The sequence below is a fragment of the Eucyclogobius newberryi genome, unplaced genomic scaffold (genome assembly GCF_026437365.1).
Source record: "Eucyclogobius newberryi isolate DKJ021-1_F unplaced genomic scaffold, fEucNew1.0.hap1 SCAF_1, whole genome shotgun sequence".
Lineage (NCBI taxonomy): Eukaryota > Metazoa > Chordata > Actinopteri > Gobiiformes > Gobiidae > Eucyclogobius > Eucyclogobius newberryi.
In genome coordinates this window covers 21,193,952-21,206,909 of record NW_027315723.1, presented here as the reverse complement: position 1 = coordinate 21,206,909, position 12,958 = coordinate 21,193,952, and the positions used below count along the sequence as shown (strand labels likewise).

Sequence of the window (12,958 nt, the reverse complement as noted above, 5' to 3'; positions counted from 1 at the left end):
TAATTTACTGCGTGCACTTTGCGGTGTACTTTTTGTCACCGTACACGACGTGCTTCCATTTAGTCCGACCTGTGAGACACCGAAAAGGTTAAAACGTGACTTTTGTTCTGTGTTTTGTTCACCTTTTCTCCCTCCCGCTTTACACACATTCTGTCTCTGAAATTGCAGGGACAAAAACCGTCATTTAAACTTTCAGTCCCATTATGTTTTTGCACTATACTATAACAATAATTTTGTGTTTTAAGACTAGCATTAAGCTTGGAGTATGAACAATAAAGATTAAAAAAATATTTTGAGTCATAGTTGAAAGTTATGGAAGAACCAGTGGACCATTAATTAATTTAAATTGAGGTTTTGTTGAATGTTTTATTGATTTGAAAAATGTACTGACTGAAAAAACAAACAAAATACCCCAAACATATTTAAAATGATGCATTCATGAGCAGGCTCGCCTCTCCACAGATCTGACTTGTTTGCCTTCACAGAGATGGACTAATCTAATGCCATACTGTGGAACATTCCAGGCATATCAAATAACAATCTTCATGAAAATTACAAGTACAAGTTTAAAAACCACTGTTTGATGATGATTTGGTGGCGTTTGATGATGTTTTTTGGGGGTTTGGTAATGTTTTGGTGACATTTGATGATGTTTTGGTGACATTTGATAATACTTTGGTGGCGTTAAAACATGTTTTGGTGAAGTTTGATGTTTTGGTGGCATTTGATCCTTTTTGGTGACGTTTGATGATGTTTTCGTGTCATTTGATCCTTTTTGGTGACGTTTGATGATGCTTTGGTGGCATTTGATGTGGCTTTTGTGGGAAGAATGATTGCCCATAGTTGTTTTGTAAATATGCAGCCCACTTTCAGGAGATGCACGGATTGACTGTCTGGCGGTACTTTTGGACTCTTGATTCCCGGTGCTGCCCTTTCACTCGCGATATTGAAGAGCACACTGTGGCGGCCCTTGGCATCCGCTAATAAAATCCATGCAAAGCTCTCAGTGCCCCAGGCGAATAAAGGCTCAGCATAAGCTGCCATTCGACGGGCACAGAGGCCTCTTGGATCATTGTGGCGTCATGCATGAAATGAATGTAAAATCACAGGTGACGGCTGTTGCTTCTGTTTGTCTACGGCGCTGACGAGCCGACATCTGCAAGTCTCTCATGATCTTTTTCCAACGCGCCTTGTGTAGGCGCGCTTGTCCTTACAAAACCCATAACATATGCCGAAGAACAATATTTCACAGCGCGTCGAGGATTACGGCACGCACACATGCATTTATAAAGAGGTTCCATTTGTGCCTGAGAGGACTGGAAGCCGGTGCAAAGTGATTGAGAGTGGCTGCTCATCGCCTCGTGCTTCACCGACGGAAAAGGCCTGAGTTCCCGGGAGGTGAGCGATGCGAACGGAGCGCTGTGACCTTCAGTATTGGACTATTATAATATCGCCACCTCCAGTCTTTTAGGTACACATCTTTTTAGGAGCTGGAGATGTCAAGGTATACTTTTATTGAAGATGATACTCTGGGTGAAGCGTTTTAAAGAAATTGTACTTGTTTCTGTCATTTTTAGACTGTGTACTTTCATTATTTTCTTAAAGCTACATTCTAGTTTCGATGGCGGTTCATGTTTTCTTAGTCTTTAAGAAGGAAACTAAAGCCCATGCTGTTTCTGTTTGTATATTGTCCCATGGGTGATCGCCAAGCCCTACTTTTTACTTTTAAGTAACAGTGCTCTTACTTGAGTAAAAGTACTGTGTGTAAATCTGAGTAAAAGTGAAAAAAAGCTTCATGCTGAAAATATGCAATGATTTGAACATTTGTTTTTCGTGTACCCTATTTTTTTATGTCTCTTTCCTTTGAAAATACCAGATTTTGTGCATGCATTAAGGTTTTGTCGAATTAAAGGTGGAATGGTCGATTTTTTTCAGCAAATTTTTATTATATTTCCTCGTGGCGTGGATAAATCATTTGTCCTGCCATGTATCAATCATAAAACGCACCTACCGCTCACCTGCAGCCGCGTGCGGTTTGTCCCCACGTTTCCGCGTGTCTAAGCGCATGGATCTATCATAATATAGTTCCCTCAGTGTACGGGGCAAAATGAAGACGGAGAAAGACTGTTCGAGCTGACGCAGAAGTGGACCGAAATCTACGGGAGACGAGAGGTGCGATGCGCTCCGTCGCGCTAATAAACAAACACACGTGTGTGTTGTATCGGTCCGCACGGGGACGAGTTCTCAAATCGCCGAAAAATCGTCCATTGCGCCTTTAAATATACTTCAAAAATGATAAATCAGATGTTAGACTGACCGTTACAATTACTCTTTCGTGTGTAGTATATACTCCCTGTAGTTAACACATATATGATTAGCCTCTACAAAGCTTTCAAACATTTTAATATTATTATTTCCCCCCCTAAAAGTGTCTATAAAAAGAGAACCTGCAAGTCTTTCTTCTCGACCTCGAGAGGTGGGCAGGATCTTTTATGTCGTGATGTCAGACGCCCGTAATCGGCTGGTTGTTCTCCAGAAATATAGGCCTATTCCCACTTTTATTCAGCTCATTATAATTACATTGTAGGCACACAAATATCCACTAATGACCCATTTGCAATCTTGCGCCAACAGAAATCCAAGCTTAATTTTTTTTACTGACCGTCCATTTCAATTAAAATACATCTGTGCTTTTGATGATAAAGCCTCTCGCTTACGACTTCCTAATTTGTTTTTCGCTCCACGGTGCTGCTCGGCGTTAAAGTTGTACAACAAACAGACATTTGGACGATGCCTCTTGGGCTTTCTACCCCATTGTTTTTTGCTATGGAGCCTTCGATGGGTCTATTTCAGTAAACATCAGACGCTAGTAAACACCAGGCCGCCTAATGGGGTGGATTCTGCCTCTGCAAGAGTTTGATAGGTTGTAATTGACTGGAACAATTGCACAAACATAATGCATTCGGGGTGGGGGGGTACAATTACACGGAATGACTTATAGATTTGTTGCCGCCGAACTATCTTTGAGAGTTTGTCGGGCTACTGGCGAAATCAGATTGTACGTCTAGTGACTTTTTCCAGACGTCTTTGTTTTGCTTTGGTTTTGAGTAGACAAACGAAAGGCTATCTTCTTGTCTATAATTTGCAGAACGGGCGTTGTGCACCTTTTAAAGCTGAGATGCGTTTGCCTGATCTGAGCTAATATCCAGCGCTCAAAGAGCAAAAGAAATTAGACGCGTTTTTCTTTTTCGAATGTAGATCGGCCCTTGAAGATAACTGCTTAAACCGTGTCATAAGAGTCATCGGCGGCTTGTTGCCGCCATGCTCTGAATAATTTATACTCATTTGTATTGTAACTATTTTGTTTAAGCGAGAAAAAGAAAAAAGTTCATTTATGCGGGTATAAATTGGGGGGGAAATATGTATAAACATATGTTGAGTATCCCCAAAGACAAACGCCAAGGCACTCTGTTGAAAAAAAATATTAAGTCTTTATTATAACATGGCTTTAAGCTTAAAATATGCGTTTCAACCCTACGTGGCCTTCCTCAGGGTGCAAACATGATTTTTGGATATTTTGTTTAAGCACTTGTTGACTGTCTTGTCAGAAAACGCTTCTTTTTTCCCCAGATTGTGAAACAGAAATGTGTTAAAACATGTCTTTGAACATAGTTTAGGTTTAATTATGTGAAATGACGTTAAACGGATCAGAAATATGCAAAAACATCACATTATACCCTTATTTCAAAGCTTATAACATACCCCTACTAAACTAGCTCATTATGTAGCATTTTTATGATAAACAATAATCTTCAGAACAACAATCTTCAAAACAACATTCAAGGTTTATCTACATTCTGATATATTGCCCACATCTACTTCTGTGCTATTTTTAACTCTGTAAATCATCACTAGAATCATTTTGAGCGTTTCTGCTGTCAAATCCCATTCATTAGAACGCTATGCTTCAAACCATGCTGCTTATTGGTTACCTTTCTTTTTTAATACACATTCCCTCTGCAGCCTGTAGATGTCATGCTAACATCAAATCCACACAAGGGAACGCAGACTGATGGGAAGTAATGTGAGCTTTAAATACATTGACTTCATGTTAAGAGATGCCATAAGAGCCTGTTTAGAGGCCAATAATAATATGTGTCTTTTTAGAAAAGGCAAGTTTATTTGTAGAGCACATTTCATACACAAGGCAATCCAAAGTGCTTCACACGACACAAGAAATTACAGAAATCACAAAACGGTTTAAGAAATAAAAGAGAAGAGTGCAAAGAAAAATCCTTTGAGTCATATGCACAGATAAATAAAACTGTTTACTACTTACTGATTGTATCCATCCAATGCTTTTATGTGAAAGTTACATTACAGTATTGAAATGTCACCATCAGCTATGAGTTCTTTATACGCTGTCATTGTCTTGTTTCTGAGTATACTTTTTGCAATGATTTTGGTAGGAAAAGAAATACAATTGTGAAATACAATCTCATACCTAACCTTTTGACCGGTCACCTATTTTTTTTTTTGTGCAATTAAACTATTGAACCATCCATCTATCCATCATCTTCAGCTTATCCGGGGTCAACAAATCCTCACCGTGGAGCGACAGGAAATCCAATAAATGAATGATGGTCTTTAAAACTTGTATTTTTTGTATTTATGACTAGCTTTTGTCAGTGCCATTAGAGATCACACATTTAAATACATATGAATACAAAATAACTGAATTAAAAACAATCTAGCCAAAACTTTTCAGCTCAGATCAATGCTCTGAATTATTTTTGCCGTTTATTAAATCCACGATTCTAGGCATCGGCAGTGTCCAAAGCAAAATGTTCTCAATTTCAATAACTTTTCCTGTTTTTGCATCGGTCAAAGGACCCTTTGCCCTTCACAGTGTTGGTTCAAAATGCACTTTTACAGCCTCCATCTCTTCTCGGAGCATGTTTGTTGCTGGGGGGCTGACAGACCTTGGCCCCCCGAAGGCTTTCATACTCCTCTCTGTATTTCTCGGCCTGTGGAAGTGTGTAGGCGCAGGGTCGTGAGGTCAGGCCGACATCTCCGACGCGCTGTGCCGCTGTGAAACTGGGAAGGCCAAAGTACTGTTATTTCGCTGATAATCTATGGCCGTAAGGCATTTTGCACACGGCCGAGACCGAGACCCCGACAGAGGCGTTGAATGGAGTGATTGATCGCCTTCATTCCCGGGAGTGGATGCATTGATCTGGACGTTTCATTAAGTGCCGCGGTGACACACATGAAGCGGCTGGGACAAAAAGCTCGGGACAATTCTATCGTCCCCAGACCTTGTATTTTTTAGGACAAAGCGCTGTAAATTACTTAAAGAAACTCAATTTTACATGTCTTTCCTGGTATTAGTGATCATAATTTTACATTTTATTGATGGGTTTATACATCTATATCATCTTAATAATACTGGTTCATTGAGTTATGGTGTTTTGTATTCTGGCTGTACAACATTTCCCCAAATTTTTTAAACGTCTGAATAAGCTCAATTAAAATGTGGTTTAACGCTAACACAAATTGTTTTGGCATATGTCTTTTGCATAATGGATCTATTGGCCAGGCGAACAGAGATTGAATAAACCAATCGGACAAGTAGAAAGGCAAACACGCTTAAGTAATAAATCCCTTTGCATCGTAGTTAAAAGCTCATCTCGTCTTTTGAACTTAATTGAGAGTAGAATCTGTGCGAAAAAACACGGAGAACTTTGATCCGTCTTGTCAAACTGTTTCCTTCATATCGCGCTGATGTGAGAATAGTTTTTGATCAATTGGTGAATAAAGCGTGTCCATACAAATGGCTCTCTTGTCCCAGGTGGTGAGATCTTATTAATATTAAAACCTCACATCCTTCGATATGTAAATGTGAACTGTATAATTTAGGTTTGAATAAAACTCATGAATTATCATTAGGAACGTCTTGGTCCGACATAATGAATCTTAATCAACTGTAATATCCACAAACTGCTCTTTTTGTCAACGGTAAAACATATGAAAATACCACCTCAAACAATATTAAATTAGTGCATTTACCGTACTTTCCGGACTATAAGTCGCACCAGCCACAATGCATAATAGAGAAGAAAAAACATCTATAATTCTCATTTTTATAGGAAATTTATTTGATAAAATCCAAGGCTAAGAACAGACGTTTCATCTTGAAATGCAATTTAAAATAATAACAGATGAGAGAACATGGTGAATATGTGTACGTATGCTAACGCTAACACCTTCAGCTACATGAGGCACAGACAGAACTGTGGTAAGTGTCTGGTATGTTAACGTAACATATGAACAGTTATTCAGATAACTGTAGCATAAAGAACATGCTAACAAGTTTACCAAAGCATCAGTTTTACCCCAAATCACTAAATCCACTGAATTCTTCTTCCTCTGTGTCACTTCTAAACAACTCCACAAACTCCAGAGGTAGAGGAAGTGCAGATTCTTCTTCTGCGTCGCTTAGAGCCTAGAGCGCCCTCTTGTGGTTGCCAGTGTGACAATAACAAAGTCACATCCCGGCCAAACTATGAAATACGGTAGTTAGTTTTCCCCCAAAGAGTGTGTTGATTTATTCTTCCAATTTATATTCCGACTTGAATTAACACATGGTCAATCAACTAAACATCCACTATTTAATGACGTCCGAAAAAGAACCAATAATGTACCTTCCGTAGCCGGAGAATCGACCCTCAAAAACATTGCCGCAAAAGGCCCAGAGGTTACCTAACTGTTTGAGGACGTCGCGGCCCAAAGCTCCATCTCCAAACTTGTCCCCAGAAGTCGCAGGTGACGAGCGCCGACCCGATCAATACCTCATTAATGTTTCAAGATTGAGGCACTAAGACCAGTCGATTCCAATGAGGCGCAAAGACAAAAAAGCACGACCGGACTCTGTCGTACACCGCGCACTGAAGCGGAGTTGAAATACAGCCACTTTAAGACGCACTGTGTGACTTCACCCGCTGTAGGCGCTGTCAACGGCTCGTCTCCACGTTCATGACCTTTGTTTGTCTGGAATGTTCCGCTGTATGGCATTAAATGTATCTCGTAAATGCTGTGGAGACGAATCAGGTGATTACGGGCCAGATCCATGATACGAATCCAAGTTTTTCAATGCGAGTCTTTAGCCGTGTAATCGAATAAGATGGACGGCCAAGTTTAATGCCATACTGCTGAACATTCAAGGCAAACCGATAACATTGCCATGGAGACGAGCGGATGAGTGAACCTTAACGAATATGAGGGAACTTTTCGATGTGAGAAATTTTACTCGACAGGAAAAGTCGTTCTTCCTCGTTGGTGGTTTCTGGGCTTTGTTTAATAATTTGCAAATATTAAATAATAAATCAGTGAATCGGAGATTTCAATTTGCAATTTCACTCTAAGCAATTGGAAGTGTTATTAAATTGTCCATCTGCTTCGCCACATTGTCTCCTGAAGCGCACAGCTCCAAAGCAGTGATTTTTAGAATGGCGGATGAGAAACTTGAAAGTTTCTGTTACTCTAACGACGTTATTTTGCTCTTCTTAAGATGATCCACAAACTTGGGTTCAACAATCGATTAGGAGATAATTACGGTACTTAACTGCGAGCCGGCGTTGGTGCTGTTGAGCGTTCTCATTGGACTTCAGCCACCAACAAAGACTGTTTGACCAACGAATCGTAGTTTAGTTTAGTTTGATATTTTTAATCCATTTGGTGCAACTCTCAAACGGTTTATTTGGTTTTCCAGCTGTTTTGTATTGAACGCATTTGCATGAGAATTGGGGCACAGTCTTAAAACGTATTATCATGTTTTTAAATGTCAAGAAACCAGTAACAATGTAATATCTAACAATATAACTGATTCTTGACAAAATGAAAATAAAAACTCGTCTTTTACCCCATTAGTGCTCTCGCCTTTTGTTGCAGCTTAAAGTGTGCGTGAAAATGTTATCTCCAAACTTTGATTTTGACGCTGAATAAAGAGATTTACATTTTGGAATTAAGTGAACTTGGTGTGTTGCATTGCATTTTAGCTAGTACCGTATTTTCCGGAGTATAATTCGCACCAGCAAAAAAATGCAAAATGGAGAAGAAAAAAAAAATAAAAAAAAATAACAGATGAGCGAACATGGTGAATAGATGTACGTATGCTAACGCTAACACCTTCAGCTACATGACGCACAGACAGAACTGTGGTAAGTGTCTGGTATGTTAACGTAACATATTAACAGTTATTCAGATAACTATAGCATAAAGAACATGCTAACAAGTTTACCAAAGCATCAGTTTTACCCCAAATCACTAAATCCACTGAATTCTTCTTCCTCTGTGTCACTTCTAAACAACTCCACAAACTCCAGAGGTAGAGGAAGTGCAGATTCTTCTTCTGCGTCGCTTAGAGCCGAGAGCGCCCTCTTGTGGTTGTCAGTGTGAAAATAATCAACATGTGAAATGCGGTTGCCAGTGTGAAGAAACTAACAAAATTATATAAGAATGTGTTAATAATATCACATATAAGTCACTCCAGAGTATAAGTCCGACCAAACTATGAAAAATGACTTATAGTCTGAAAAATACGGTAGTTATTATCAGATTTATATTTTCGATCCTAACTGGAGGTTACGTGCATATTCACCTCATTTCGAAAGTCGCCTTGAACGCCGCCATCCAACGCAACCCTCCTTCCGTTTCTTTCAGTTCACATAGGGCCGCCATACTCGATAGAATCAACATGGACTAAAATGTCGTTTTCAGGGCGCCCAGGGAATAAGCACGGCATAAAATTCCCCCTTCATTCACAAGACTCTCCCATAGCTAAGACGCTTTTAATTATTACAAAGCGCTCTGTCACTCACCCGGCTCTTCCTTCTCATCTGGCCGTCCTCCTCCTCCTCCTCGCTCCGGCGTATCTCCCGTGCAGTTGGACGTTCATGCTCTACCACTTCTCATGCATTATTGAGGAGGCGAGTATGACGGGCCATTTGCGATGCTCTGTCTCACCTTTTACCCTCTCCAGAGAACACTTCTTTTCCGCGCTTGCTATATATCCGACCCCAGAAAAGATCTCTATATTTTACATTGATTGTTTTATTTTGCGTGAACACTGACATAGGGTTAAAAGGGCCACTGGTTGGTTATAAAAAACGACAACAACACACAAACATTCATTATTCTGGTTTAATATTCGTCATATTTTCTTTCATTTCTTTATGCTGCGGCACTTTTTGATGCTCAACTTTCAGCAATATTTCCTGCCGTGGAATGGAAAAGAGCCAACTTATGACTAATCGCCAGACGCTGCAAGGTGACAGTTCGAGATTAAATAAAAAACGTTGAGAAGAAAAAACAAAAGTGTAAAAAAACGAAGCAGCGGTCAAAACCTAAAGATTGCAGGTCAGAAAAGACAAATTAAAGCCACGTTTTCACACACATGCTGTATTGATTGGGTTTGAAAAATATCGTTGATTCCTGGCAGGTGTTTTTTTTTCTTTTCCTTTTTTCTTCACGTTTTTATTCCGTGTGCCAGTAAAGCTCAAAGAGAAATGAGGTTTTCTTTCCCCTTTTTGCCGCGCAATCCATAGCGCTCTCGTAATAACAGATCATATCAAAGGAAACCCAAAACCGTAAGGTACATCTCATCTTCGGACTCAACGTCGCTGGGAACCTCTCGAATCTCGAGGTCGGCGCTTTTGGACACGGCTCTGATTGAAGTCAAAAGAGCGAGAGCGAGAAATCGAGGAGACGAGGAAAATCCGACCAGCTCCGAAGTGTGGATTGTTGGATAGTTTGTGTCCATGAAATATCAAATAATGCGTTCTTCGCTCGCGTCGTTCGGTGCGTCTGCCTTCCATGGCGAATTTTTCAATCAATTTGTTGCCTTCAAGATGTGGATTACGTCCTGAAATGGAGTTCGACGTGTTTTTACTTCAAATTCATTAGTCTGATATATCGCAATAAATAAAAATGGTTATTACACTGGACTAGAAAAGATATTTGTTGATACACAGCTGCTTAAGCAAACTTCTCTTTTGTCACATCCCAGCCTTCACCTAAAATGTTTTGCCATCCCAACACTTATTGAAAACCGTATTTTCCGGACTATAAATCGCACCAGCCAAATGCATTTAATCTTGAAATGCAATTTAAAATAATAACGGATTAGAGAACATGGTGAAGCATCAGTTTTACCCCAAATCACTAAATCCATTGAATTCTTCTTCCTCTGTGTCACTTCTAAACAACTCCGCAAACTTCGGAAGTAGAGGAAGTGCCGATTCTTATTCTTAGAGCCTATAGCGCCCTCTTGAGGTTTCCAGTGTGAAGATAACAAATAATATCATAAGTCGCACCCCGGCCAAAACTATGAAAACAGGTCGGGAAAATAGTTTATAGTCTGGAAAATACGGTAAATTGCTTTCTATTACATTTTTTTTTAGATTATAAAGAGCCAGCTATTGACGGTGCACTTTACCCTTGCGTATTAGTCCATCATTGACCAAAGTTCTTCCTAATAAAGCCTCAATGATCTCTTAATGTTTCTCTTTTATGGCCCTTTCCTATGTGCAATTAGCCGATAAAACAATTTTTGGACCGAAAATGTCTTCGCCCGCACATTTAAATGACCTGCTGTACTGCATTTAAAATCATTAACTGTGCTTCAGACTTTAACGTATAGACTTTAAATGATGGGCGACTTTGTTCAGGGGTTGTTGGATAGATGAGTTTTTCCCTGTTGCGCCGCAAAACCCCTTTTAAAAAGTTAATGCATAAAGTTAATCAACCTTCAAACGGCAACCTATGAAGTGAACTGCGGTTTTTAAAAAGTAGACACGCGCAATCAAGGGAATCTTTTAGCGAGCTCCTGACATGCCGCGTTAACCTCGCTAATTGTCAGGTTCAGACACTCGCGTCTCCGGAGTGCTGACTCGTAGTAGCCTTCAGAGTTTTTTTTTCCCCCCATCTCCACTTGTCTCCCACACTTTGTTGTTCCAGTCTTAATGTGGGGCTTTATTTAAACAGAGGTAGTAATTGAAGGTAAGGACATTGTGGTTTAAGTAGATAGGAATAACCTTCAGCCATCCAAGATTCCCACATTGCGTTACATAGCTTGTTTTGAGGCGGTGTTGTCTTCAGAGCGCAAGTGCAAACCTCTAAAACGACCAAATCTGCTGTCCGCTTTGTAAAAGCACATGTTCGATGACGGAACAGGAGAAGAACCAAGCTTCCCGCAGTACCGCTCTATGACCTGTAGAGGCCACTGAAACGCACCATGACTTCCTGCCAGCTTTCAGCAGCAGAAGAGAAAGTGCTCTTATTTTGATTATTTTGGCACAATTAAACATACTGTAGTTGTGACACACGGTAATTTTAGATTGTATTAATCAATCACTGCATGTCTTGATTGCCTTGACCGCACACTACTGGGTTTAAGCTTGCTACCTTAAGGAAAAGAATAGACAATTTCTAACACCCCGAGGAAAAAATCTCCATTGTCCTTACACTTATTATTTCTTTGCATTATGATAATTAGCTTAGTGCCATTTTCAATACAAGATGAAATAGGTAATAGGCTTGTTGTCATCGTATGCTCTCATGCTACTTCAGATTCAGATGAAGATATGACAACATTTCTCGCCGTTAGATCTTGCTCAGCCTGGTTATAATTTCGTATCAACAGGGCCCAATGTTGACACAGATCATCAGTGTGAATTATCATTATGCATTCATTTATGCAAAGCGTGGGGCAAACATTTTTTAGATGAACCGAACAATTTGGTAGAAAAATTTGAAATAGCATCAGAATGTTGCCTCGCCCTCCCTCTCGGTTCCCATCGTCTTGCCAATTGATACCTGGGTATCTTATTTTTCCTGGACGACACGAGCCACCTCACCACTTGTGACATTTGAAGTGCTCTCAGAAAAACAAGCCCCGGTTTTCCTTTCCCTCTTAAAAAAAACCGCATGCTCCATCTGTTGTCATTAGTGTCCAACGTTCCTGATATAACAAGGCTGCGTTTCTGCCGCTCCAGCCGGCGGCTTCAGTCACCCGCTGCTGTTTGTCTCCGAAAGGCCATCTGACCGCATTTAAATATGGGCAATCTCCGCAGGACATTTGTTATAAAACATATTTCGCTTTGTGTGGCTTGTTTCGAAACCGTAATCTATCATTTTAATACTGTTGATAGCTTTCTCGACCAGACTTTTTAATGTCTTTAGTGTCGGTCGCATTGCTTCAACTACTTTGGGCATGAAAAACAGGCTGGAGGTTTATTATTGGTAGTTTTTGTCTTCGTCTGTGTTTATTTGTTTTTTTAATGGTCGGAGAGTTTAAAACGCTCTCCCAAATGATCTTTTTCAACTAAATCTATTTTATTACAATTCGATTACTGTTTTCTTTCTTTCTCAATTATGGAAACTACTGGTCAATGATTGCGTTTAGCTTTACACGCCGTAGTGCAAAACCTTTCTTCCATTGTAGGGCTGCAACGATGAGCTGACTAATTGAGACAAGTCGACGATAAAAAGGAATTGTTAGTGTATTCTGATTATTTTAAGGTATTGATTATTGTATTGTATTATTGTATCTGGATTGCACAGACTCTAAAATACATACAATACAAGACACCAACATTATTAGATCAAAATGTAAATCAAAACAACATACTTAAGTTGTTGAGTAAGTTCAGATTTTCATCAATAATACTTACCGTTACTTGTATTATTGTTATTCTATCTAAAATATTTCAAAAGTCTGAATGTACAATAGAAATGATTGTTTCACTTGTCGACTCATCCAAAAAATAATTGCCGACTGCCCTAATATGACTTCTCTTTTATGTCTTAACCTATTTTGTGATTTCTGTCATGTCTGTGTGATTTTTAATGCATTTTTTTCCTGTTGTGAAGCACTTTAAATTGCCTTGTGTACAAATTG

At 39.6% G+C, this 12,958-nt stretch overlaps 1 protein-coding gene across 1 annotated transcript in view; it reads left to right on the top strand.

Moving 5' to 3' along the window:
- The window catches only part of atad2b (ATPase family AAA domain containing 2B), a 112,580-nt gene that overhangs the window by 63,769 nt on the left and 35,853 nt on the right, over window positions 1-12,958 (top strand). The gene's annotated exons all lie outside the window — the stretch shown is intronic.